The sequence below is a fragment of the Capra hircus genome, chromosome 2 (assembly GCF_001704415.2).
Source record: "Capra hircus breed San Clemente chromosome 2, ASM170441v1, whole genome shotgun sequence".
NCBI classification, from domain to species: Eukaryota; Metazoa; Chordata; class Mammalia; order Artiodactyla; family Bovidae; genus Capra; species Capra hircus.
In genome coordinates, this window is record NC_030809.1 from 135,379,258 (window position 1) to 135,405,204 (window position 25,947).

At 43.9% G+C, this 25,947-nt stretch overlaps 1 protein-coding gene across 1 annotated transcript in view; it reads left to right on the forward strand.

Annotated features, from left to right (window-relative positions):
- CYFIP1 (cytoplasmic FMR1 interacting protein 1) overlaps window positions 2,097–25,947 on the forward strand; it is a 102,886-nt gene continuing 79,035 nt past the window's right edge. The window contains 1 exon segment of the mRNA XM_018065998.1: window positions 2,097–2,206. The gene's annotated coding sequence lies outside the window, so the exon portion shown is untranslated.

A 25,947-nucleotide genomic window follows, 5' to 3' on the forward strand; every position in this document is an offset into this window, starting at 1 on the left:
GAGCCCAGCTGCAGATACTGAGCTTGTGTGCCGCAACCACTGAAGCCCAGTGTCTAGAGCCCATGTTCCTCAACAAGAGAAGCCACTGCAATGAGAAGCCATGTATTGCAAGGAAGGCCCAGCACAGCTGAAAAATAAAATAAATAAATAAAATATAGTTTTAAAGTTTTATTTTTATTGCATTTTCGTTTAATTTCGTGATGGTCAGAGAAAGTTCTATATGATATCAACACTTTGACATCTATTGAGATTTGTTTTACTTCCTAATATATACTTTGTGCATGATACATGAAAATTTTAATTCTTCTCAGTAATACCTTGAGGGTTCAGCATAAATATTTTGAACATGTCATCAAATACAACGTATTTTGTGTTTTGTTTTGTGAGGCTTAAGGGTAAATCAGTCAACCGTTTTAAAATTTTTCTGTACTTATTTTGATGTCTGCCTGTCACATCACTTCCTGAGAGGGGTGTTAAATCTCTAATTGTGAGTATCTGTATGCCTGTTTCTTCTTCTGACTCTATCAATTTTTCACAGCTTATTTGGTGCATACACTCTAAAAATTGTCATTTTTGTTTCTGAATTAATTGACCCATCTATCTTTACCCAATGTCCCTTTTAATTTCTGGTCATGCTCCTTGTCTTTAGGTCTACTTTGATATTAATATAGTCACTGACTTTTTTATGGTTAGCATGGGCATGGTAGATGGTTTTTCATCTTTTAAAATTTCAACCTCTTTGTGTCCTCATATTTAAGGTATGTTTCTTTTAAACAGCCATGTGTTTAGGCTCTGTTTTTATCCAATGTGACAATTTCTTTGGAGTGTTTAGTTCATTTACGTTTAATGTAATTACTAATACAGTTGGATTTAAGTCTAACTGCTTGCTCTTTGTTACCTATGTGCTTTTTGCTCCTTCTTTGCTTTCTTCGGATTTATATTTTAGCATTCCATTTAATTTTCTCTCTCGGATTTTTTAATTGCTTATTTTTCATTAATCGCTCTAGGGGATTACAATATTTTTAAATTATCACACTATACCTTGAATATGTATTTCACCACTTCACTTACAGTATAAAACAAAAAATGAAACAGCCCTTGGGAATTTAAGACTCAGCCCTGGGCTGAAAATGTGTGGACTAGCTGGGAACCAGAAAGTCACTCAAAACCCATGTTTTGGAGTGAGGGACCTCCAGGAGCTTCTAGAAAAAGTGGTCTCTGAATATTTAGACAACTGGTAGATTTTGGTTTGGTCAGGATTCATTTGTTGTAACTGCATCATCTAGAAGACAGCCAGGAGGGAATGTAACTTCTTGTGGCTTTCAAAGGCTAATGGCCTGATACCTGCTGCTCATCTTTACTGCTCTCCCTTAGGACACGTTGGGGAGGTGGTGGTGGTGATGGGGAGCGGGGGTAGTTTAGGGAAAAATTTCTCCCAAACATGCTTGTGACAAGCTTACTCCACTTGGCCTCTCTCAAGATTGTTTGGGGGCTAGTTTGTCAGATTTCTGCTCTCAGCCATTCCGACAAATCTGCGCACGCCTTTGCCCCTGGCTCAGAGGGGACACGCGATCACTCCAGAGGCCAAACAGGATCATTTTCTCCCGGTTGGCCGGGTTCTGGCAGCGAGTCCCGGTCGCACCCCGCACCTGGCCGCTTGCAGGCTCCCGCCCGCGGAGCTCAGGTGTGAGTACGTCCTCCTTGGTTGTGGGGCGCCAGGCCATCGCGCCTGGGTGTCCCCCTCAGTCCCTTCTGCGGCTCGTCTCACTTGCCGCCCTCATCTCACGGAGGCCCGGGACAGGGCGCGCCCTCCGCGCTCTTTTTACGGCCCAAGCTGGGCGATTCCCTCTGGGAAGCCCCCACCTCCCTCCCTCCCGCGGCCCCAAGGACTAGCTGAGGTCACCTAGGCCGGCAGGTGGCCTCGAGGGTCCCTTCCCTGAGGAGCATTTCGACAGCCAGAGGGGCCTGTGTCCCCCGGGGTCGAGGGAAGGCGCACAGCGCCCGAGAGCGGGCCGACTGGCCGAGGGCCGGGAGTGGAGGGAGGAGCGCCAGGAGGAAGGGGCCGAGCCGGGAGAGCCCCCGCCCCGGGAGGAAGGGGAGGAGGCCGGGTGTTTCCTGGCGCATTCCCGGCCCGCCCGAGTGACTCACTCGGCCAGGAAACTCCCAGGGCCCGCCCGGGACCCCCGAGCAGCCCCCGCGGAGCCAGGTGAGGAGCGCTGCGGCCCCCTTCCCGCCCCGCGCCCCCGCTGGCATCGCGGCCCGCCCTCGGAGCCTGGCCGGCCGGGAGCTGGGAGCTGGCGGTGTCCGACCGGGGCCCCTCGGGCAGCCGGGACTTGGACCTCCGCGGCGCGGCCTCCCGGGCGGCGCGGCCTCCGGGATCACTCCGGCCTCGGAGTCGCGAAGCCCTTCCCCAGCGCCCCTGGCCGCGACGGAGTTCCAGTGGGGAGGGTCCACTGGGATTTTGCAGTTATTGTTTGAAAGTACGGAGCAGGCGGTTTGTACTGAGGTCGTGCTTTGTGCCCCTCTCTGAGGGGAGGAGAGACTGACCAAGCGAGACCATTTTGCAGATTCTTGGAGAGAGGAGTTTGGGGCTTTGTTAAGGAGCCGGGATTGTTACGTGGGCAGCGCGGTTCAACACAGCCAGATTGAGTTGTATATTTTAAGCCTCAAATGCATGCTCCTAATTCGCAGCGCTTGGTGGGTGGGAGAATAATTTGGAAATGGGGTTTAAGAAGCGCTTTCTAAGCCGAGGGAGGCCTCCGCAGCACGTCCACCCTAGCGTTATGTCTGAACGGCCGGATAGCGATTGCTCATGAAGCCGGGTGTTGGACGGTCTACGCTGCTGTGGGAGTCTGAGACTTGGGAGTTTCCCTTTCCAGGAGTACAGAGAGGGTGCTGTGCGCCGCGCCGCTCAGTGTTTTGTCAGAGCTTGGTGAGTTGGGTGGTATTTCTTGGCTATTGTCAACGTGATTCCGTCAATGACCCGTGATTGAAGCAGCAGCGTTCTCGGTGTTGTAGCTCAGGTTGCTGTGCTTGACAATTCAGCAGCTCCAGCGGCTCCGGGCTCGTGCAGGAAAATCCTGCTCGGCTGCTCGGCCTGTGAAGCTGCGCGCCGGTACCTGCCCTCCCTTCTTCCTGAAGGCCTTCAGTGGTTTTTCGAGTAAAGCGCAGATCTACCCGTGCTGAGCCTGAAGAATATAATCAAGTTTTAAATGAATGTGGGCCACAAGTTTGCATTTGTGGGAATTCACTTAGGAAGATGATGCAAAACACTGTCTTCACGCAGCGGCATCTCTATGCCAGAGGTGAACAGGGAAATGCGGAAAACATTTCCGGTATTAAAACATATTTGTGTGCTCATCTGTCCCTCAGAGAAAAGTTACTGCAAAGCGTTTTTGTGTGTTTATTTAAATTTATTTTAAGTTGACATATAGTAATATTGACTTTATGATAAACAGTCTGAATTTTAACAAATGCTTAGTGTCTTACAACCACAGTCAAGATAGCAGTTTTATCACCCCCTACACTCCTTTCTGTCCTTTTGTAGGCAACTCCATTTTCCATTTCTGACCCTTGATCTGCTCTCCATTCCTACAGTTTTGCTTTTTTACAGAATGTCGTATGTGGTTTTTGAGTTTGGTTATTTCACTCAGCAGACACATTTGCGATTCATCCATACTTTAGTTTGTCCCTGAGGGGTAAAGACATTAAAGTTTAAAACGTGTGCCTCTAGAACACAACCCGAGCTATTCAAATAACACTTTTAATTCATGAGAAGAATTACAACACTTAAGCTTGTTAAAAAGTCAAACAGTGCTCCACTACATGTATTAAAAGTGAAATTCCCTAGTCTCTCTTAGTATGTAGCCTTTTGTGTGCATAGGTTTTATTTTTGTGTATGTTCTTTTTGTGACAGCGAGATTATATTGCATGTATTGTACCTTTCACTTCAAGTTCTTGGATTATTTAAAGATCTTGGAAATATTAACATGTTGACATATATATTGGCATATATACTATATATACACACAGATGTTCTTCATTCCTTTTAATGACTGTATAGTATAGTGCTTTGTGGTTAGATGTATGATAATTTATTTAATCAGCCCCTAGTTAACTGACATTAGTTTGCATTTGTCACCATCATATTCTGGGAAAGATTGAGGGCAGGAGGAGAAGGGGATGACAGAGGATGAGATGGTTAGATGGCATCACTGACTTGATGGACATAATGAGTCTGAGCAAGCTCTGGGAGTTGGTGATGGACAGGGAAGCCTGGCATGCTGCAGTCCATGGGGTCGCAAAGAGTCAGACATGACTGAACAACTGAACTGAACTACCATATTCAGTGCTGTGTCTGTATCTTTATGTATATACTCAGATTTATCATTCTGGAAGTGAATGAGGGTTTAAATAAAAGCTAATGTATCTTTTAAGCTGGCTTAAAACTCAGCATTCAAAAAACTAAGATCATGGCATCTAGTCCCATCACTTCATGGCCAATAGATGAGGGGAAAATTGGAAACAGTGGCAGATTTTCTTTTCTTGGGCTCCAAAATCACTTAAGATGGTGACTGCAGCCATGAAATTAAAAGACGCTTGCTCCTTGGAAGAAAAGCTATGACAAATCTGGACAGAGTATTTAAAAAAAAAAGGCAGAGACATCACTTTGCTGACAGAGGCAAAGCTGTGGTTTTTCCAGTAGTCATGTACAGTTGTGAGAACTGGACCATAAAGAAGGCTGAGCACTGAAGAACTGATGCTTTTGAAATGTGCTGGAGAAGACTCTTGAGTGTTCCTTGAACAGCAAGGAGACCAGACCAGTCAGTCCTAAAGGAAATCAATCCTGAATACTCGTTGGAAGGACTGATGCTGAAACTGAAGCTCCAGTACTTTGGCTACCTGATGTGAAGAGCCTACTGATTGGAAAAGACTGATTCTGGGAAAGATTGAGGGCAGGAGGAGAAGGGGGCAACAGAGGATGAGATGGTTGGATGGCATCATTGACTCAATGGACATGAGTTTGAGCAAATTCTAGGAGATGGTGAAGGACAGGGCGGCCTGGCATGCTTTAGTCCATGGGATCGCAAAGAGTCGAACATGACTTAGCAACTGAACAACAGCAACATTTCTTGAGTACTTACTTTGCTTCAGTGTTGTTTTGTGTGGGTGCATGTTAAAGCACTTCAGTCATGTCTTACTCTTCCATGGAATTGTCCAGGTGAGAATATTGGAGTGGGTTGCCATGCCCTGCTCCGGGGGATCTTACCAACCCAAGAATGGAACCCGTGTTTCTTATGTCTTTTGCACTGGCAGGCAGATTCTTTACCTCTAGCTCCATCTGGGAAGCCCCAGCATTGTTGTAGGCTAGAATTGCTTTTCCTGTAAAGGTCCAAATAGTGATTATGTACAACTTTGCAGGCCATATCGTTTCTGTCACAGCCTCCCCAGTTTCACTACTGTAGCATGAAGTCAGCATGGACAATTTGTAATGAATGATTGGGGCTGTATTCCAGTAAAACTTTACTTACGGATGCTAACTCTTGAGTACTTTACATGCTAACTATTCTCACAACCCTCAAAGATAGGTACAATTATTATTCTCACTTTATGGATGAGGAAAATGACAAAGAAGTTAAGTGTGTGCCTGGTAAATGTCTGGGGATGTCTCTGGTGGTCCAGTGGCTGACTCCTCGCTCCCAATGCAGGGGCCCAGGGTTCGATCCCTGGTCAGGAAACTACATCCTATATACTTTAAGTAAGTTCACATGCCACAACTGTTAATACAGTTAATACAACCCAACACAGCCAAATAAATAAATAATAATTTTTTTTTAAAGTTAGCATGCCTGATAAGAGCCAGACTTTGAATCCAGCCTTCTGACTGGAAAAAGTTAAAAACTAGAAAGAAGCTGCCAAAGATGCTTTCTCCAAAATATTAGCCCTTGGGACCCGACCCTCATATGCTTACTGAATCACTCACCAATGATTTTTTGAAGGCACTGTGCTTGCTCAGGTGCCACTCCAGGGTCACTGCCTCTACTCCTCTGTCGGGCCAGTGCTCCCTCAGCCCCTCTCAGTGTGTGACAGTCTTGTGTCTTGGCTTTGGATCTGTGTTCTAATAGTACTCGTTTATAGAGGGTCAGCTCAGGCAGCACCTGGGACTTTGGCAAGTGAGATCAAGTTGGGTCCTGGCAAAGCTACTATATATGTCTGCTATGCTGTGATCACCTGAGCCCTGATAGGTATTTTGGCTGGACTACCTTTGACCATTTTTCTTCTTTGGTAACATGGAAAAAGCACCTATTAGATTGTTACTAAGATCAAAGGAGATAGTATATATAGGAATGTATTGTTAATATTCATACTTTGGCTTCTAAAGCTTTTATATATCTTGTCCTAGCTCTTCATAATTTTTGCAACCAAAGGAGGAGAGCATGGATTAATAACATACATATAATAATTAAAAACCTTTATTTTAGCCAGGGCAATAAGGTCAGAAAAATAAATAAAAGGCAGATTGGAATGAGAATTGTCCCTTTTTGAATGAGATTGTCCCTTTTTGCAGATGGTATTCTCGACATAGAAAATCCAAGGAATCTATGAAAAAACTATCAGAATTAGTATGTGAAGTTAATAACGTCACAAAATACAGTCAACGCATGTAAATCAGTCTTATTTCTATATACCAACAGTGTGTAAAATGTTTAAAAATAACCATTTTCAGCAGCTTCAAAAAATCAGATACTTAGATATAAATTTAATAAAACACATAGGATCAATAAGCTGAAAACTGCAAAATGCTAATGAATGAATCAAAGATTATGTAAATAAATGAAGAGGCATGTATGGGCATGAGTTGAAATACTCAACGTAGTAAAGATGTCACTTCCCTCCAAGTTGATCTATAGGTTTAACACAATTCCAGTAAAATATTGCAGCAAGAAAATATCTTAACTTTATATTGAGGTACAATGTACAGTGTACACTGTACACTGTACCTCCTTTAAGTGTGCAGTGATTTTTAGTAGATTTATGGAGTTGAACAGCACCATCATAACATACATATCACCCCAAAAAGATCGCTCATGACCTTTTACAGTTAATCTCCGTTCCTAGCCCCTATTCCTGCTAATCACTAATTTGCTTTCTTTCATAGATCTGCCATTTCTGGACATTTAATATAAATGAAAGTGTACAATTTGTGTTCTTTATGTGTAACTTTCTTCACTTAGCATAATGTTTTTGGAGTTTATTTCTGGTCTAGTATGTACCAGCATTTCATTCCTTTTTTGTTGCATTGTGTTCCATTGAATGGATATATCACATTTCGTTCAACCATTCATTAGATTCATTTTTTTTTTGCCCGTTATGAATAACTGCTGCTATGAAGACTCATGTTCAAGTCTTTATGCAGGCCTATGTTATAATATCTTTTTGATAGAAATCTGGAAGTGTTCTTGCTGGGTCATAAGATATTTTTGTTTAATTATTAGATATCACAGCAGATTGTTTTTATAGATAAGAGACAAACTGACTCTAACATTTCTATGAAGGGGGAAATAAACTGCAGTAGCTGAAAAAATGTTTTAAAAAAATAAATTGGGGAGATATTGCCTGATTTTTTTTTACTATAATAAAATATAAATAGCTTAAAATTTACTAATCATTTTAAATGTACAGTTCAGTAGCATTAGGTATATTTACATTGTTGTATAGCCATGACCACCATCCATCCCCTAAACTCTGTCTTCATCCTAAACTGAACCTCTGTACTTATTTATTTATTTTATTGAAGTATAGTTATTTACAATGTTTCTGATATACAAAGTGATTCCATCTTTTTTTTGTGTGTGTGTATATATATATGTGTGTGTGTGTATATATATATACACACACACACGTGTACATACATAGGTCTATTTTTTTCAGATTTTTCAATCTATCAAATTATTATAAGATATGTAATATATTTCCCTGTGCTATACAGTAGGTCCTTGTTTATTTTATATATAGTAGTGTGTATCTGTTCATCTCAAATTCCTAATTTATCTCTTCCCCCCTTACCCTTTAATAACCATAAGTTTGTTTTCTGTGTCTGTGTCTTTACCCATTTAAATACTAACTCCATTTTCTCATTCCTCTAGCTCCTAGTAGCAACCATTCTACTTCCTGTCTATGAACTTGACTATTGCGGACACCAATTAAGCACTGCTATGGCTTAATATGGGAGAAGGCAATGGTACCCCACTCCAGTATTCTTGCCTGGAAAATCCCATGGATGGAGCAGCCTGGTAGGCTGCAGTCCATGGGGTCGCTAAGTCGGACATGACTGAGTAGCTTCACTTTCACCTTTTGCTTTCATGCATTGGAGGAGGAAATGGCAACCCACTCCAGTGCTCTTGCCTGGAGAATCCCAGGGGCGGGGGAGCCTGGTGGGCTGCTGTCTATGGGGTTGCACAGAGTCAGACATGACTGAAGTGACTTAGCAAGAAAATGGCTTAATATAACTATAAACATTGGTGTTTTCAGTTCTCTTGGTTATATATCCAGAACTGGTGTTGCTGGGTTATGTGGTAATTAAATGTTTAATTTCTTTGAACAGTTGTCATATTATTTTCCTTAGCAGCTTCGCCAGTATTTCTGTGTACCAGCAATGCACAAGGATTCCAATTTCTTCACATCCTCTCCAACACTTGTTATTTTCCTTTTTAAAAAAAATAATAACCACCTCAATGGTCATGAAATAGTGTTTCATTCCAGTTTTGATTTGCATTTCCCTAATGATTAATGGTGTTGAGCATCTCTTCATGTATTTATTTGTCATTTGTGTATCTTCTTTAGAGAAATATCTGTTCAAATCCTGTGTCCATTTTTTAATCTTTTTTTTTTTCATGTTGAGTTGTAAGAGTTCTTTATACATTGTGGATAGCAATCCCTTGTCAGATACACGATTTGCAAATATTTTCTCCCATTTTGTAGGTCTTTTAACTTTCTTGATAGTGTCCTTGGTGCACAAAAATTTTTAATCTTCATGTCTAGTCTAGCTTTATCTACTTTTCCTTTTGTTACTAGTGCTTTTGGTGTCATATCCAAGAAGTCATTGCCAAATTGAGTGTCATGAAGCTTTTCTTATGTGTTTTCTTCTTAGAGTTTTATAATTTTAGTTCTTCTTTGTAGGTGTTTTGTTCACTTGAGTTAATTTTTGTATATAATGTGAGGTGATGGTCCAGTTTAATTCTTTTGCATGTGGATATCCAGTTTCTCCAGCACAATTTGTTCAAGACAGTCTTGGGCTTCCTTGGTGGCTCAGTGGTAAAGAATCCGCCTACCTGTGGAGGAGACATGGGTTCGATCCCAGGTCCAGGAAGGTCCCACATGCTGCAGAGCAGCTAAGCCCATGCGGCACAACTGTTTAGCCTGTGCCCTAGAGCCCATGGGAGCCGCAACTACTGACCCCATGTGCTGCAGCTGTCGAAGCCTGCAAGCTCTGGAGCCCATGTGTCACCACAAGAGAAGTCACAGCAATGAGAATCCCTCGCACCACAACTAGAGAATTGACTCATTCTCTGAAACTAGAGAAGAATTCTGTGCAGCAATGAAGACCCAGCACAGCCAAAAATGAAAAAAAAAAAAAAAAAGAGAAGATCCTGTTTTTAGTGAATGGTCTTGACACCCTTGTTGAAAATCATTTGATCGTATACACAAGCAAGGGTTTATTTCTAGGCTCTTTATTCAGTTTCATTGGTCAATGTGTCAGTCTTTATGCCAGTATCACAGTTTTGATTATTATAACTTTATAGTAAGTTTCGAAATCAGTAAAAGACTTTCAGGTTTACTGTTCTCTATCAAGATTGTTTTGGCTATTCTGGGGTTTTCTTGAGATTCCATATTATTTTAAGATGAGTTTTTCTATTGCAAAAAAAAAAAATGCTGTTAGAATTTTGATGGGGATTACACTGAATTTGAGGATAGCTTGGATTATACTGACATCTTTTTTTGTTGTTGTTGTTGCACCACGCTGCTTAGGGGATCTTAGTTCCCCAACCAGGGATCAAGCCCAACCCCCTGTCAGGGAGAGCAAGGACTCCCAACCACTGGACCACCAGGGAATGTTGTATATTGTTATCTTAACAGTATTAAGTCTTCCAGTTCATGAACATGGAATATCTTTCCATTTATTTGTGTCTTTAATTTCTTTAATCAGTGTTTTGTAATTTTTAGTGTATGAATCACTCACCTCCTTAGTTAAATTTATTCTTAAATTTATTTTCTTTTTGATGCTATTGTAAATGGAATTGTTTTCTTAATATTCTTTTTGGAACAGTTATTGCTAATGTACAGACATGCAGCTGATTTTTATGTGTTGCTTTTGTATCCTGTAGCTTTGCTGAATTCATCTATTAGCTCTAACAGATGTTTTGTGAAATCTTTTGTGAAATCTCTACTTAGAAGATCATGTTCTCTGTGGTTTCAGGTATTCCAAAGTTCCGTTGTTAGTTGAATAGGTTTATAGTTGTTAACATCTCTCTGATGGAGTGACTATTTTATTATAATGTTTCTAGTAACAGTTTTCTGTTTCACGTCAATACGTGTAATATCAATATAGCTACTCTGGCCACTTTTGGTTTCTCTTTGCATGGTATATCTTTTTCCATCCTTTTGATTTCATCCCCTTGTGTCTTTGAATTTAAAATTTGCCTCTCATGGGTAGCATATAGGGCTTCTCAAGTGGGGCAGTGGTAAAGAATCCGCCTGCCAGTGCGAGAGATGCAAGAAACATGGGTTTGATCCCTGTGTTGGGAAGATCCCCTGGAGAAGAAAATGGCAACCCACTCCAGTGTTCTTGCCTGGAAGATTCCTGCGGGCCGTAACCCATGGGGTCACAAAGAGTCAGACACAACTGAGCAGCGGCAGGTGGCATATACGTGGTTCATGGCTCCCCCGCCCCCCCGCCATTCTATCATTGTCTGCCTTTGATTGTCTACTCCATTTTCACTCAATGCAGATACTTATATCTTAGGATTTACGTAGGCCATTTTGTTATTTGTTCTCTGTATATCCCCCTTCTGGAGACCCTTTGGGCATAGTGAGGAGCTTAGACACAGCAGCTGTGTAGGAGCCAGTAGAGAACCTAGCACCGTGAATAGCCTGAGTTCAGGCTACCTAATAAGACTCCAGTATTCTGGCCTGGAGAATTCCATGGACTGTATAGTCCATGGGGTCACAAAGAGTCAGACACAACTGAGCGACTTAAAAAAAAAAAAAAGATTCCAGAGCACTCTGGGGATAAGATTTGCATCTATGTGAGTTTTTTGTGTTAAAGGCCTCTCAGAACTTGGTCTCAAGAATACCGGGATTTTTTTTTTTTTTTTTTTTTACCTTTTTTACCTTTGTGTTGGTTTGAGCCTGGTGTACTCTTGTGCTGTTGAGCATTCATTTATGCACTCCACCCCCTCAAACTTCCTCATGACTGCCTTACCTTCATGCAAGACTGTGGAGACAGAACCCTCAAGCCAGGCCTTGAACTGTGGCATTCAGATTTTTTAATTGTGAATAAGACAAATGGACTTATAGCTACTGTGACTTGAAACAAGCATATTTGTGCTTTGTATTTATATCTCAGAATGGGACTAGCCAAGGTTGTCAGGTCCTGTTCTTTACTCTCTTTTGGGGGAATTTTGCTCCATGGGAGAGAAAAACCAGTGCTTAGAGAGCAGTGAGTTCCATCTTGGAACTTGATTTGATAACCAGAATTTTATGTCCTGAGCTAGCGTGGTTATTCCTTGTGCCCATTTATCCTGACTAGGAGAGTGGAGGTGTGTGATGCTTCATCTTTGAAGATATTCACGGAAGAAGATACGCTTTGCTGTGAAGAACTAACACAGGCGCAGGTCAGAAGTGGTGATGAGGATTTACATTATATTTAAATCCCTACCTAAAGCTTGAGTGACTCAAGCTGTTCCATTTTAAAGAATTTTCTTCTTTTCCCACAAATCCTGCCTAGAAGAACCAGTCTCCACAAAACCAACTAGCATTACAACTACCCAGACTCTTGACTCATTGGGGTTGTCTGTCCCAGGGGTCATGGAATAACTAAGTGTGTTAAATCAAGCAGACTTGTGCATGGGCGTGACATTTTCAGATTCTGAAGTCAGCTCTGCTTCTGCCCTGGAGACCACATTCCTAAGAGTTTTGCACATGCCACCTGTGTTTCTTCCTTTGCTTTAATTGGGGTGGGGGTGTTTGAATTAGTCAGGATTCTCCATAGAAACAGAGCCATAGGGTATATGGAAAGATTTATTTTAAGGATTTGACTCACATGATTGTGGAGGTTGGCAATTCTCAATTCAGAAAGTAGGCAGGCTGAGACTCTGGGAAAGTTGATGTTACAGCTCAAGTCCAAAGGTCCCCTGAAGGCAGAGTTCTTTCCTCTTTGGAGAACCTCATTTTCTTTTAAGGTCATCAACTGTTTGGATGAGGCCCACCCATGTTACGGAGGGTCACCTGCTTTACTCCAAGTCTGCCTATTTAAATGTAAAAATCACACCTAAGAAATAGCTGCACGCAACATCTACACTGATGTTTGACCAAAAACCATATTATACCTATAATTCATCATAGGGAATAGTTTTTACTTTGTATTTTAAGTTTGCACTTTATTTGGCTGCGCTGCATCTTAGTTGCCAGTGGGTCTTAGTTGTGGCACATGGGATCTTTGCAGAGTCTTAACCACTGGACTACCAGGGAAGTTCCAGTAATTTTCGTTTCAGACAGTTGCCTCCTCCTGCAAAGACTGGCTTCAAGGTAAGCACCATGCAAAGGGTGGGAGGGGAGGGGAACGGTCCTTGCCCTCTGGAACTGCCCGCTGAGGGAGGGAAAAACCACCACTGCCCACCCTCCCTCCACTGGGAATGTGTCACTGACCAACGTTGTACACAAGCTCTGAGAAGCTTGGACCCTCTCAGTGGCCACAGAGGCCCTGACATTCACCAGGGGTGGACAGAGCAGGGTTAGTCCTCTCTGGGAAGCCTCTGCCAGGATAGCCAAGGTCTGGGGCAGCTCCCTTGGAAGGCGTGACTTCCTGCGTGCACTTCTGGGTGTCCCTGAACCATTTTTGAATGTGCTTTTAAGGAGCTCTGTACCTCAGGAGCTTGTGTTGCGGTTTAGAGTGACTGGGGACTGTGTCCTGCTGGACAGCAGTCCTGCTGGCTCTCCCAGAGGGCCCCGCCCCTTCCTGAGGCCTCTGTCCTTGGCATGTAGGTGGCCACATTCTCACCATGTTTTCACATGGCCTTCCCTCTGTGCCTGTCTGTGTCCTGATCGCCCCTTCTTATAAAAGACACCAGTCACATTGCATTAGGACCCCACCCTATAACCTCATTTTGCTTTAATTGCATCTGTAAAGACCCATCTCCAAATACGGTCAGTCTGAGGTATGAAGAGTTAGGACTTGAAAGGGAAACAGCCCTTTCAAGTTCAGGGCTCAAAGCAGTTCAACCCCAAGCAGATTTAATTACAGTGATGGAGTGCCTATGAGCCTCGGGAGCCATTGGCTCCTGCTGCTCCTTGAGGATCTGGCAAGGAGGCGGGGGCAGATGTGTTGCTAGCAGGGAGACTTTGTTCCTCTTTGTGAGGCAAAATTACAGACACTCCAGTATTTTATTCTGTCACTTCGAAGGATTATATGGTGTACCGTCACGTTGGAGGCTGCTACCCTAAGATGGCCTCAGAACTGGCTGGTTCTCTGCTGATGGCAGCCCCTTGCTGTTTCCCAGCCTTGAGCCCCTGCAGCTGGCAGCTCCCAGGAAGGAGTGGGTAGGGGGCAACCACCCATCGTGCTGTCGCCCTGGCCACACTTTCTCTAAGTGTGGGTGACAGACTCCAACCTCAGAATCGAGAGGTGTATGTGGGCACGTGCCTGGTCATCCAGCTCACCTAGTCAGGGCAAGGTGTGAGAGTCAGCATTTGCACCAGGTCTCCCTGGCAATTTTCGTCTGTTTTAGTTCCAGGAAGCTCATGCCCTTGCTCCCTAAGCATCCCGGGGTACTGGGCAGGAGGAGCCCACTTCCAGGATTTTATGCTGCTGTGAATAAGGTACAGGCAGACATCAAATAATTGCTGTTTGCTTTATTGCACTTCTCAGATAGTGTATTTTTTACAAATGGAAAGTCTGTGGTGGTCTGGCATAAAGCAAATCTGTTGGTGACGTTTTTCCTTCAGCACTTGCTCACTTCATGTGTTTGTGTCACATATTGGCAGTTCTTGCAATATTTTAAACTTTTAAATTATTTTTATATTTGTTAGGTTGATCTGTGATCAGTGATCTTTTAAAAAATTTTTATTTATTTATTTATTTTGGCCACGCAGCATGTGAGATCTTAGTTCCCTAACCAGGGATCCAACCCACGCCCCCTGCATTGGAAGTACACTGGACCACCAGGAAAGCTGCCATGATCAGTGATCTTTGATGATATGATTATGCTATGTTATGTTATTATTGCTGCAGGCTCAGACAGTGGTTATCTTTTTTTAGCAGTAACATTTTTTAATTAAGGTATATACTTTGTTTTTACTTTTTGAAGAGACACAACCATTATGTAGTCTCTCAATAGCAAGATTTTGAGCTGCTTTTACATTACCACAATGGCATGCTTTTAAAAATACATTTCTAGCACCCTCATTATTTTCCCTCCAGTATTGTCTTCTAATACTTTTGGTTGACATTCCTATGGGACTAGTGGCCTGTCCCCTCTGCTATCACAGAGGAACCCTACACATTATTTCCGACTCACAAGTAATACTAAAGTACAGTGAATTTCTGGTCTGGGTAAGTACTGTTGTCAAAAATACAGTCTTGAATTTCTTGTGCACAATGTTAAATAAAAATATTCTACTGTTTTACTTAAAAGTATGGTCAAGTTTGAATGGTGGCAAAAGAGATATGGGACATTTGGGGCAGGGCAGCGTGAGTCAGTCACATTCGGCACGTTTGTGTATCAGCCTCTGTTATTTAGACCAAGTCTGTACATTATTTTGGGGCTTCCCAGGTGGCTCAGTGGTGAAAGAATCCGCCTACCAAAGCAGGAACCGCAGGAGACATGGGTTCGATCCCTGGATAGGGAAGATTGCCTGGAAGAGAAATGGCAAAACACTCCAGTATTCTTGCCAGGATAATCCCACGGACAGAGGTGCCTGGTGGGCTGCAGTCCATGGGGTCTCAAAAAGAGTCGGACACCACTGAGCACACACATACATTATTTTTAAAGAAATAATGCTATCACACACTTAATAGGCTACAGTATGGTATAAACATAACTTTAGATGCTCTGGGAAACCGAAAACATTGTGTGACTCCCTTCACTGCAGTATCTGCTTTATTGTGATGGTCTGGAACTGAACTCGCAATATCTCCCGAGATATACGTGTACTTACCCTTTCAGCTTTGTAGTCGCCTGAAAATGTTTGTTTGCAAAAATTCTTACCTCTTGAAGGCTTTCTAAGTGCCACAGGGGAAAAGAGGATGTAGACAATTAGAACTGTACAGGAAGGAACTTTAAATAAGGTGGCCTCAGGGCCCAGTGGCTACCTACGGGCAGAGCCACTAGTTGCAGGGATGAAGCAGTGATTACACATTCTAGCTGAGTCTGAAACCTGAAATCTCACATGTATGTATATTAAACTGTTCGTTGAAGGCAATTCCTTAATGTGCAGAGGCATAGAAAATAGTATTATGAACCCTCAATAGTGGTCTGAGCTCTTCTGTAACCCCTGCCCCACACTGTGCTGGTGTGAAGGAAGCCCCAGAAGCAGCATCTTATCTCAGTCCTAAGCGTTTGGTACATGTCTCTTGAGAGGGAGTTTTGCTGCTGTTTTTCTGGGCCAGAAGTGGAAATGGTTTTATATTTTTAGGATTTCTTGCTATTTTGTATAAGCTGGTTTCTTCAGATCGTAAAAATCTGGGAAGTGTCAAATTTTAAGTAATTGAAGCTAAACATTTGGAGTGTATATATATTTTAAACAAAGCCCACTACTCTGCAGTTGCACTACTCTGAAACACTTGATTATAGAATGAAAATAATCACTGCTGAGGGCTGAATTGCCTGAGGATGTGTGGTCCTCAGCCCAGATTTCTGTTGGGTCAGAAGCTTTCTTCAAGAGTGCAGGACTCAGGGCAGACAACAGGGATTTCCAAGGCAGATACTCGGACTGGAAAGATGTGTTTTACTCTGAATAGATGACTTTACATGTGGACATCATCAGATGGTCAATACCAAAATCAGATTATATTCTTTGCAGCCCAAGATGGAGCAGGTCTATACGGTCAGCAAAAACAAGACTTGGAGCTGATTGTGGCTCACATCTTGAACTCCTTATTGCAAAATTCAGATTTAAATTGAAGAAAGTAGGGAAAACCACTGGACCATTCAGGTATGACCTAAATCAAATCCCTTACGATTATACAGTGGAAGTGACAAATAGTTTCAAGGGATTAGATCTGGTAGACAGAGTGCCTGAAGAACTATGGTTGGAGGTTCATGACATTGTACAGGAGGCGGTGATTAAAACCATCCCCAAGAAAAAGAAATGCAAAAAGGGAAAATGGTTTCTGAGGAGGCATTGCAAATGGCTGAGAAAAGAAGAGAAGCTAAAGGCAAAGGAGAAAAGGAAAGATGTATTCATCTGAATGCAGAGTTCCAAAGAATATCAAGAAAAGAAAGCTTTCCTAAGTGATCAATGCTAAGAAACAGAGGACAACAATAGAATGGGAAAGACTAGAGATCTCTTTAAAAAATTAAAAATACCAGGGGAACATTTCCTGCAAAGATGGGCACAATAAAGGACAGAAATGGTATGGACCTAACAGAAGCAGAAGATGTTAAGAAGAGGTGGCAAGAATACACAGAAGCACTATCCAAAAAAGATCATAATGACCCAGATAACCACGATGGTGTGATCACTCACCTAGAGCCAGACATTCTGGAATGTGAAGTTAAGTGGGCCTTAGGAAGCATCACTACAAACAAAGCTAGTGGAGGTGATGGAATTCCAGTTGAGTTATTTCAGATCCTAAAATATGATGCTGTTTAAGTGCCACACTCAATATGCCAGCAATTTTGGAAAATTCAGCAGTGGCCACAGGACTGGAAAAGGTCAGTTTTCATTCCAGTCCCAAAGAAGGGCAATGCCAAATGATGTTCACACTACCACACAATTGCACTCATCTCACACGCTCAAAATTCTCCAAGCCAGGCTTCAACAGTATGTGAACTTACCTGCCTCTTGAGAAGTCTGTATGCAGGTCAAGAAGCAACAGTTTGAATCCAGACATGGAATAATAGACTGGTTCCAAATTGGGAAAGGAGTACAACAATGCTGGAGTACTATATTGTCTATATTGTCACCCTGTTTATTAACTTATATGCAGAGTATATTACGTGAAATGCCAGGCTAGATGAAGCACAAGCTGGAATCAAGATTGCCGGGAGAAATATCAATAACCTCAGATATACAAATGACACCACCCTTATGGCAGAAAGTGAAGAGGAACTAAAGAGCCTCTTGATAAAAGTGAAAGAGGAACGTGAAAAAGCTGGCTTAAAACAACATGCAGGAAGCTAAGATCATGGCATCTGGTCCCTTCACTTCCTGGCAAATAGATAGGGAAACAATGGACAGTGACAGACTTTATTTTCTTGGGCTCTAAAATCACTGCAGATGGTGACTGCAGCCATGAAATTAAAAGACGCTTGCTCCTTGGAAGAAAAGCTATGACCAACCTAGGCAGCATATTAAGAAGCAGAGACCTTACTTTGCCAACAAAGGTCTGTCTGGTCAAAGCTATGGTTTTTCCAGTAGTCATGTATGGATGTGTGAGTTGGACTATAAAGAAAGCTGAGTGCCAAAAATTGTTGCTTTTAAACTGTGGTGTTGAAGAAGACTCTTGAGAGCCTCTTGGACTGCAGTGAGATCAAACCAATCAACGCCAAAGGAAATCAGTCCTGAATTTTCATTGGAAGAACTGATGCTGGAGCGCCAATACTTTGGCCACCTGATGCTGTGAAAGATTGAAGGCAGAATGAGAAGGAGATGGCAGAGGATGAGATGGTTGGATGGCATCACCAACTCAATGGACATGAGTTTGAGGAAGCTCCTGGGAGTTGGTGATGGACAGGGAAGCCTGGCGTGCTGCAGTCTAATGGGTTCCAAAGAGTTGGACGTGACTGAGCAACTGAACTGAACTGTGTGCAAATGTATAACCCGCTTTGGGTCACAGCAGTGAGGAGTCACTCTGCAGGTGTTTTCAACATTTTTCATTCTCTTTCCTTTATGTTCACAAGAAGTTTTCGGAGGGATATTCCATTTTTTACTGTTTTAAAATAAATTCACACTTACAAAAATTGCAAAAATAAAACTACCTCAATACCTGTGTGTGTTTCCTGAGGGTAAGGATATTCTTTTGCAAACCCACAGAACAATTGCCAACTCTGGCCCTTTATAGAAAAAGTTTACTGATCTGTGTGCAGCAATTTTCGTCACAGTTTACCGTAACAAAGACCCTGTTTAGGGAACCTCAGGAGACGGCACCCAGATTGATTCATTCATTCAGTGGAATAGTATATATCTGTCAAAACAGTGCTTCAGAGCAGTATGTGACAGTGTATGGTTCCTTTTAATAATAGTGAAGAAAATAAATCAGACAGTTCAGAACAGCATGATACTCTTTTGTAAAGACTGAATTTTAAAAGTACTTTTCTGAGAATATATATAGGTGAGGTGCAGCTTATATACACAAAAAGGCAGGGGATTTATGCCCAGGTGGGATTTGCTGTATGTAACAGTCAGGATGGTGGTTCACCTGTCTTTATGCCATCATTTTAACATAACGAAGTGAGAGTGGGCCAGAGTCTAGGAAATGTTTCTCTGAATCTCAGTATTACTTTCAAGTTAAATCCTTGAGATTATCGGCTATCTCAGAAATGTTTCTCAGATGGGCAGTTGTTTGACTTCTGACAGACGTCAGCAGTTTGCTCAAGTAGGGACTGTGAGTTAGAAACTGTTTCATTCCCTAATGGCATCATGGGGCTGGTAGAGTTCTCCCTACTTGATAAATTTGTAACTGAAAGATTCCAAAGGGAAAAGGCTGACAAGTGGATAATGGTAAAAATATTTTAAACTGAGTTTTCAAAGAAAAAAGTAAGTGACTTAAGAAGGCAAGGAGTCTGACTGGGAAACATTTTTGCAGCAACTTTCACACAGTTTTAACGTCCCTAGTATCAGAGATGGACTTCCCTGGTGGCTCAGACGGGAAAGCGTCTGTCTACAAGGCGGGAGACCTGGGTTCGATCCCTGGGTCGGGAAGATCCCCTGGAAAAGGAAATGGGAATCCACTCCAGTATTATTGCCTGGAAAATCCCATGGACAGAGGAGCCTGGTAGGCTACAGTCCATGGGGTTGCAAAGAGTCGGATACGGCTGAGCGACTTCACTCATAGTATCAGAGACAGAGGTGTAGTGAGTACCTGCCATTGATGAGGAAAATAGCGAGGTTTCAAAGGACAAAAATAACAGGAAAATAAACCAAACTGGCAAGTCACAGAGGAAAAAAAAATGGGTTACTGTGTGAAAATTTGTTCAAATTGCTTCATAGGAATGAAAGTGATACAAATTCGAAGAACGTTTATTTTATTTTTCAGTATTCCAGTTTTTAGTATTAATATCTTTATTTTTAAATTTTTATTGGAGTGTAGTTGATTGACAATGTTGTGTCAGTTTCAGGTGTACAGCGAAGTGAGTCGGGTATACAGGTGCATTTATCTCCTCTTTTTTCTGCATTCTTTTCCCCTGTAGGCTGTTAGAGTGTGCTGTGCAGCAGCAGGTGCTTATTTATCATCCGTTCTATATATAAGCACATTTAGATGTGGCTCTGCTCAGTAAACTGTAGACATGAAAGTGACCCCTGGATGCTGTCCATGCTGGTATCTTTGGGACCCTGTGGGGGTCCTCACCTGAATCCACCTGTAGCTTTTTAAGAATTGAGAAATAATCGACATGCAACATTATATTAGTTTCAGGTATACAGTATAATGATTTGATGTATGTATCTATTGTGAAATGATCACCACAGTACGTCTGGTTAACATCTATTACCTTCACAGTCACAAAAAAATTTTTTTCTTGTGATGAGAACTCTTAAGAATCTATTTTCTTAGCAACCTTCAAATACGCAATACAGTATTATTAACTATAGTCACCATGCTATACATTACGTCTGCATGACTTGTTTATGTATTTTTATAGCTAGAGGTTTGTAGCCTTTGACCCCCTTACCCAATTCCCCCACTCCACACCTCTGGCCACCACGAATCTATTATCTATCTATGAGCTTTGTTTTCTTTTTAAGATTCCGCAGGCAAGTAAGATCATAGGGTGTTTGTCTTTCTCTAACTTGTTTCACTTAGCATCACATATATCTTGGCTACTGTCAATAATACTACAGTGAACATGGGGTACAGATATCTTTTTTTGCGGTCTGTCCTGGGCCTCAGTTGCGGCCTGTGGGATCTAGTTCTCTGACCAGGGATCGAAGTCCGGCACGCCGCATTGGGAGCGCGGTCTTAGTCACTGGACCACCAGGGAAGTCCCGATATTAGTGATTTTGTTTCCTTTGGGTAAATGGCCAAAAGTAGGGTTGATGGATCATCTCCTGCAGCTTTGAAGACAGACCTTCATGGGATTTAAGAATCCCCTCTTGGAAGAAGGGGATATATGTATATCTATGGCTAATTCGTGTTGATATATGGCAGAAACCAACACAATATTGTAAAGCAGTTATCGTTCAATTAAAGAAAAAAAAGAATCCCCTCTTGGGGTGTGCTGCCAAGAAAGTCATCTGAAAACACAGACACCCCTTGGTATCCACCAAAGGTTGATTGCAGAAACTTCTGTGGATACTGAAATCCACAGTCATTTATATAAAATAGAAGTTGTACCATGAATACAGGCAGTCCTCTGTATCCCCAGGGTTTGCATCTGTAGATATGGAGGACTGATTATACTGGACTTTTCTACCCAGATGTGGTCATCTTAGACTTTTATCTAGAAGGTAAAAATCTGTTATTAACAAGATGGCTCACATGAAGGGAAGGTTCAGAAGGACTACTGGGTCAGCGTTCTTGGGGAGCATTTATGAGGTTGTGTAAGCAAGGTTGAGCCACCTTCCAGTATGGAGGGATGGCTGGAGCCTGGATAGGAAGCATCTAGGTCCGCGTTTGTGGGGCCAGGCCTGCCCTATGGTGAGTGGGGATGTCCCTGCACCTGGCAGGCGGGCCCTCAGGATGGTTTCCAGGCTTGAGGCGGGCTTGCTCTCCTTTCGGGAAGCCCCCAGCCTGCTTGGAAGTTTGGTGGCACCTCTCTGTGGTGTGACCACCCCCAGTGCCAGAGACTGCCAAGCTCTACTCCATCCTAGAAAGAACATGCTGAGTTGCTACTGGCATCTTCTTAGTGTCTTAAACATGCACTGGAGTCTATGTAAAAGACGAAGTCCACCGCAATCACAAAGAAATGGTCAGGCATTGGTGGACGAGGGTCCCAGACCATTGAGGAAGTCAAGCTCCCCCTGTCCCAGCCTCATCCCCTGCAGTGAGCTGGTCTCACGGGGCTCACCTGTGTGCTGGCTGTACTGGCGCAGCAGCTGCAGAACGTTTCCCCCCAAGGGCCCACTGGAGGTGGCGGGGGTGGTGGAGCTCAGCCCAGGGCGTCAGACTGGGCCCGGTGTGGGCACTGCACGCTGCGAGCACCCTCTTTATCTCAGCAATTGAGACCTGATTCTGTGGAATCGTACACCCAGCCCCGCATTTTGTTGATTGATTTATATTTGCCTCAGATTAGTTTTTCATAAAATCTCAGGTGGCATTCCAGCTCATAAATGGATAAATGCAGCGCTGCTCTCCCTTGCCATCGTGGGGCAAGGGATTCCCCAGAATTCCAGGGCACATGGTTTGAAACCCACAACTGTAAGCATGTCAGCAGGAGAGCCACAGGGTCAGAGTACTGCTTGCATAGTTAAAAGGAATGAAAAAGGAGCATGGCAGGCTTGAGCGTGGCGTATGAGTGCTCTAGCTTGGGAAGGGGCCAGTCAGGCTGAGTCGAGCAGTGACAGGAAACCTGGGGAGAAAGCATTCAGGAGGCAGAGAGACCGCTCTGTCTTGAGAAGACCCTGTCCCAAGGTCTGCGGACTGAGTATGAAGGGCAGGAGAGCAGTGTCAGGACCTAAGGACCGACAGACTCAAGACTCCTCTGGGGGCTCTGTCTTAGACTTCACCTTATTGTGATTTTCAAGCAAACTTGGTTTTTGTTTCTCTGTTGATGCAGTGATTCTTTTGAGGTAATTGCAGGAGACCAGTGCTGCTTTTGAGAATGGAAGTTAATATTTTGTGCAACTAAATTTCTTCAGTAGTAAAGAAATTTACTATACTCTTCTTCTTGGGCAGAAGATGATGTTAGTGTTTTAATTATGAAGTTTTTTGCCTAGGGATTATAGCAGCCCCATTCTTTATCCCCATCCCACTTAATCTGGGGAAAGAAGCTGGAATTGGAAAAATACATTGTTTTAAAATGCAAGATAGAAAGGCACAGTTGAATAAAGTATACTTCTCTTCCTCAGATGATTTATTTTACATGTGAACAGACTGCACAAAAATTTGGATGTAATTTTCTGGGAAGTACCATTATTTGTATATAGAAGAGGAAGAAAATCAATTAGAAACATTTTGTAGTTTGCTGTGGTTTGGTTATGCTGTGCCGTTTGACAAGTCCAGTTGTAAAATTTCAGAAGTCCAGGTTTGGAGCTGCTGGGGAGACCCTCTTCCCAGCCAAACCATCCTCTTGCCTCAGGTCACAAGGGCACACAGGCAGGGGTGCCCCAAGGCAGGATGTGTAGATGGGCATGAACCATCGGTTCTGCATTTTCCCTCCTGTTTTCACCATGTTTTGCAGCCTTGGCATCAAGCTGCCTTGGCAGTTCTATTTTAAAGCCTATGCAAAGCACCCGCTCCCTGGCGTTCGGCTGGGATGCAGCCTCACTTATCTTTGAGTCTGACCCTGGGCCCTGTCTGTGCTGGATGCCGTCCCTCCCTGTGTCTGGGGCTGACCCAGCCTCCTGCCTGCCCTGCCCTGTCTGGCTGGACCAGCACGGGCCGTGGTCTCCAGCTCCTGGCCCGTGGGCAGGCATTCCCCCGCCTCAGCGCTGTCTTGTGCCTCACCTCTAGAGTCCCTCTCGTGAGGCGTCTGTCTCAGTCTTGCTCCTTGGTTCCGTCTTGTCTCTGCAGCCCGTGTTCTGATGGGGAAGCCTGTGTCCTCTCCGGCACGGTGGCTTATTGGAAACACGCACACACTTTGTTTCTCTTTTCCTTTTAATATTTTGGTGCCACCCTTGCTACCAGGTTGAAAACTAGTCTCTCCCCTTTAATTTCAATTAGTGCTCTGCAGCCTAGCCTAAGTGCTCTTTTTAAAAAGTGTTGAGTTATATGGGGAAGGGTTCGTTGTCTGTTACTGCCTGCAAACAGAGGAGGCTTCCCTTTCTTCCTGCCCACCTACTCTCATGCTGTCCAGAGACAGGGGAAATAGTCAAACCAAACTTACTAAACAACACAAGTTCTGTTATCTGCTGTTCCTGGTTTTCAAGTGTGTGGTGGCTGCTGCGAGTCACAGAAGTCCTTTTAGCACCTCCCTGTGCCCGTCCCCAACACTGCCCGCTCGGCCCCAACTGCTGGTTGGGGGTTTGGGCTCTTGCTGCCCCTTTCCTGCCCTCAGACCTGGCTGGCTCCTCTACCACTGATATCATGCCTGTGAAAATCGCTGCTGCTGAGGTCACACTGACTCTGTCCCTGACCTGTGGCTGTGGGCTCCGTGCTTTTCTCTGCTCAGCTGTCAGAGCATGATGACCCCACCTTAAGGGTGACTGTGAGGATGACTAGTTAAGAGGATGCAGGGTAAGCTAGGCTGAGGGGCGGACAGTACCATGTGAGGGTCAGCAGCCAGGTGGTTTCTCGCCTGGCACCAGGAACCTTGGCCTCCTGCCTACTTGAGGCTGCTTGCCCCTATTTGGGGTCTCCTGGTCCCACTTGGAGTCATCTGATGCCTACGTGTGGTGGCCATCTGAGGTTCCTAGGGCACCTCCATTGGGCCCTAGTTCTGGTCATTTGTAGATTCCAAGTCCAGGGGAGGGACTGGAGGAAGGGTCACTAGCTGGCTCTGCTTGTAAGCCTTGCCAGAAGTACTTGTGGTGCTGGTCCTGGGAGAGTGGGGTTGGTGCAGCTCCACGCACTGGTCCATGGCATGGCAGGAGAGGGACGGTCGTCTTATGGAGGTAAGATTTTAAACCCTGCCCTGCACAGAGCTGAGCCTGAGTTTAGGTGCAAGAAGGTGTGTCTGCCGAGTCAGAAGAGGCCCCTGGGCCCTAGGGGCCCCTCACCCGAAGGCAGGGGCAGGGAGTGCAGCAGGAGGAAGCAGTTGAGTCTCACTGGCTCCAAGTGTTGTAAGGTGTCACAGAATAGCATCCTGGACCTCGGCCTTGCCGGTAACCTTGCCCACTGTCCTCTTCTTGAGCTCATGAGTGTAGGCCCACTGTCCGAGTGCGAGGGCCCAACTGTGGGAGCCCAGGACATTCCAATAACTGAACAAGCAGGGCGGGTGGTGGTGCAGTGTGCATGAGGTTCCAGTTCAGTTCAGTCGCTCAGTCGTGTCCGACTCTTTGCGAACCCATGAATCGCAGCGCGCCAGGCCTCCCTGTCCATCACTAACTCCCAGAGTTCACTCAGACTCACATCTATCGAGTCAGTGATGCTATCCAGCCATCTCATCCTCGGTCGTCCCCTTCTCCTCCTGCCCCCAATCCCTCCCAGCATCAGAGTCTTTTCCAATGAGTCAGCTCTTCGCATGAGGTGGCCAAAGTACTGGAGTTTCAGCTTTAGCATCATTCCTTCCAAAGAAATCCCAGGGCTGTTTGGATCTCCTTGCAGTCCAAGGGACTCAAGAGTCTTCTCCAACACCACAGTTGAAAAGCATCAATTCTTCGGTGCTCAGCCTTCTTCACAGTCCAATTCTCATATCCATACATGACCACAGGAAAAACCGTAGCCTTGACTAGATGGACCTTAGTCAGCAAAGTAATGTCTCTGCTTTTGAATATGCTATCTAGGTTGGTCATAACTTTTCTTCCAAGGAGTAAGTGTCTTTTAATTTCATGGCTGCAGTAACCATCTGCAGTGATTCTGGAGCCCGAAAAAATAAAGTCTGACACTGTTTCCACTGTTTCCCCATCTATTTCCCATGAAGTGATGGGACCAGATGCCATGATCTTCGTTTTAGGAATGTTGAGGTTTAAACCAACTTTTTCACTCTCTGCTTTCACTTTCATCAAGAGGCTTTTTAGTTCCTCTTCACTTTCTGCCTAAGGGTGGTGTCATCTGCATATCTGAGGTGACTGATATTTCTCCTGGCAATTTTGATTCCAGCTTGTGTTTCTTCCAGTCCAGCATTTCTCATGATGTACTCTGCATAGAAGTTAAATAAGCAGGGTGACAATACACAGCCTTGACGTACTCCTTTTCCTATTTGAAACCAGTGTGGTGTTCCATGTCCGGTTCTAACGGTTGCTTCCTGACCTGCATACACATTTCTCAAGAGGCTGGTCAGGTGGTCTGGTATTCCCATCTCTTTCAGAATTTTCCACAGTTTATTGTGATCCACACAGTCAAAGACTCTGGCATAGTCAATAAAGCAGAAGTAGATGTTTACCAGCTCGCGGTTCTGGCTCTGCGCTCTCCCATCCTACCCATGGGGAGGATACTGAGTTGTCCAGAGCCGGGTGTCCCCTAAGCCCCAGAGCTCCCCGAGTCAGGGACACTCAAACAGCAGCACCGTGAAATCAGCATGTCTTTTCTTT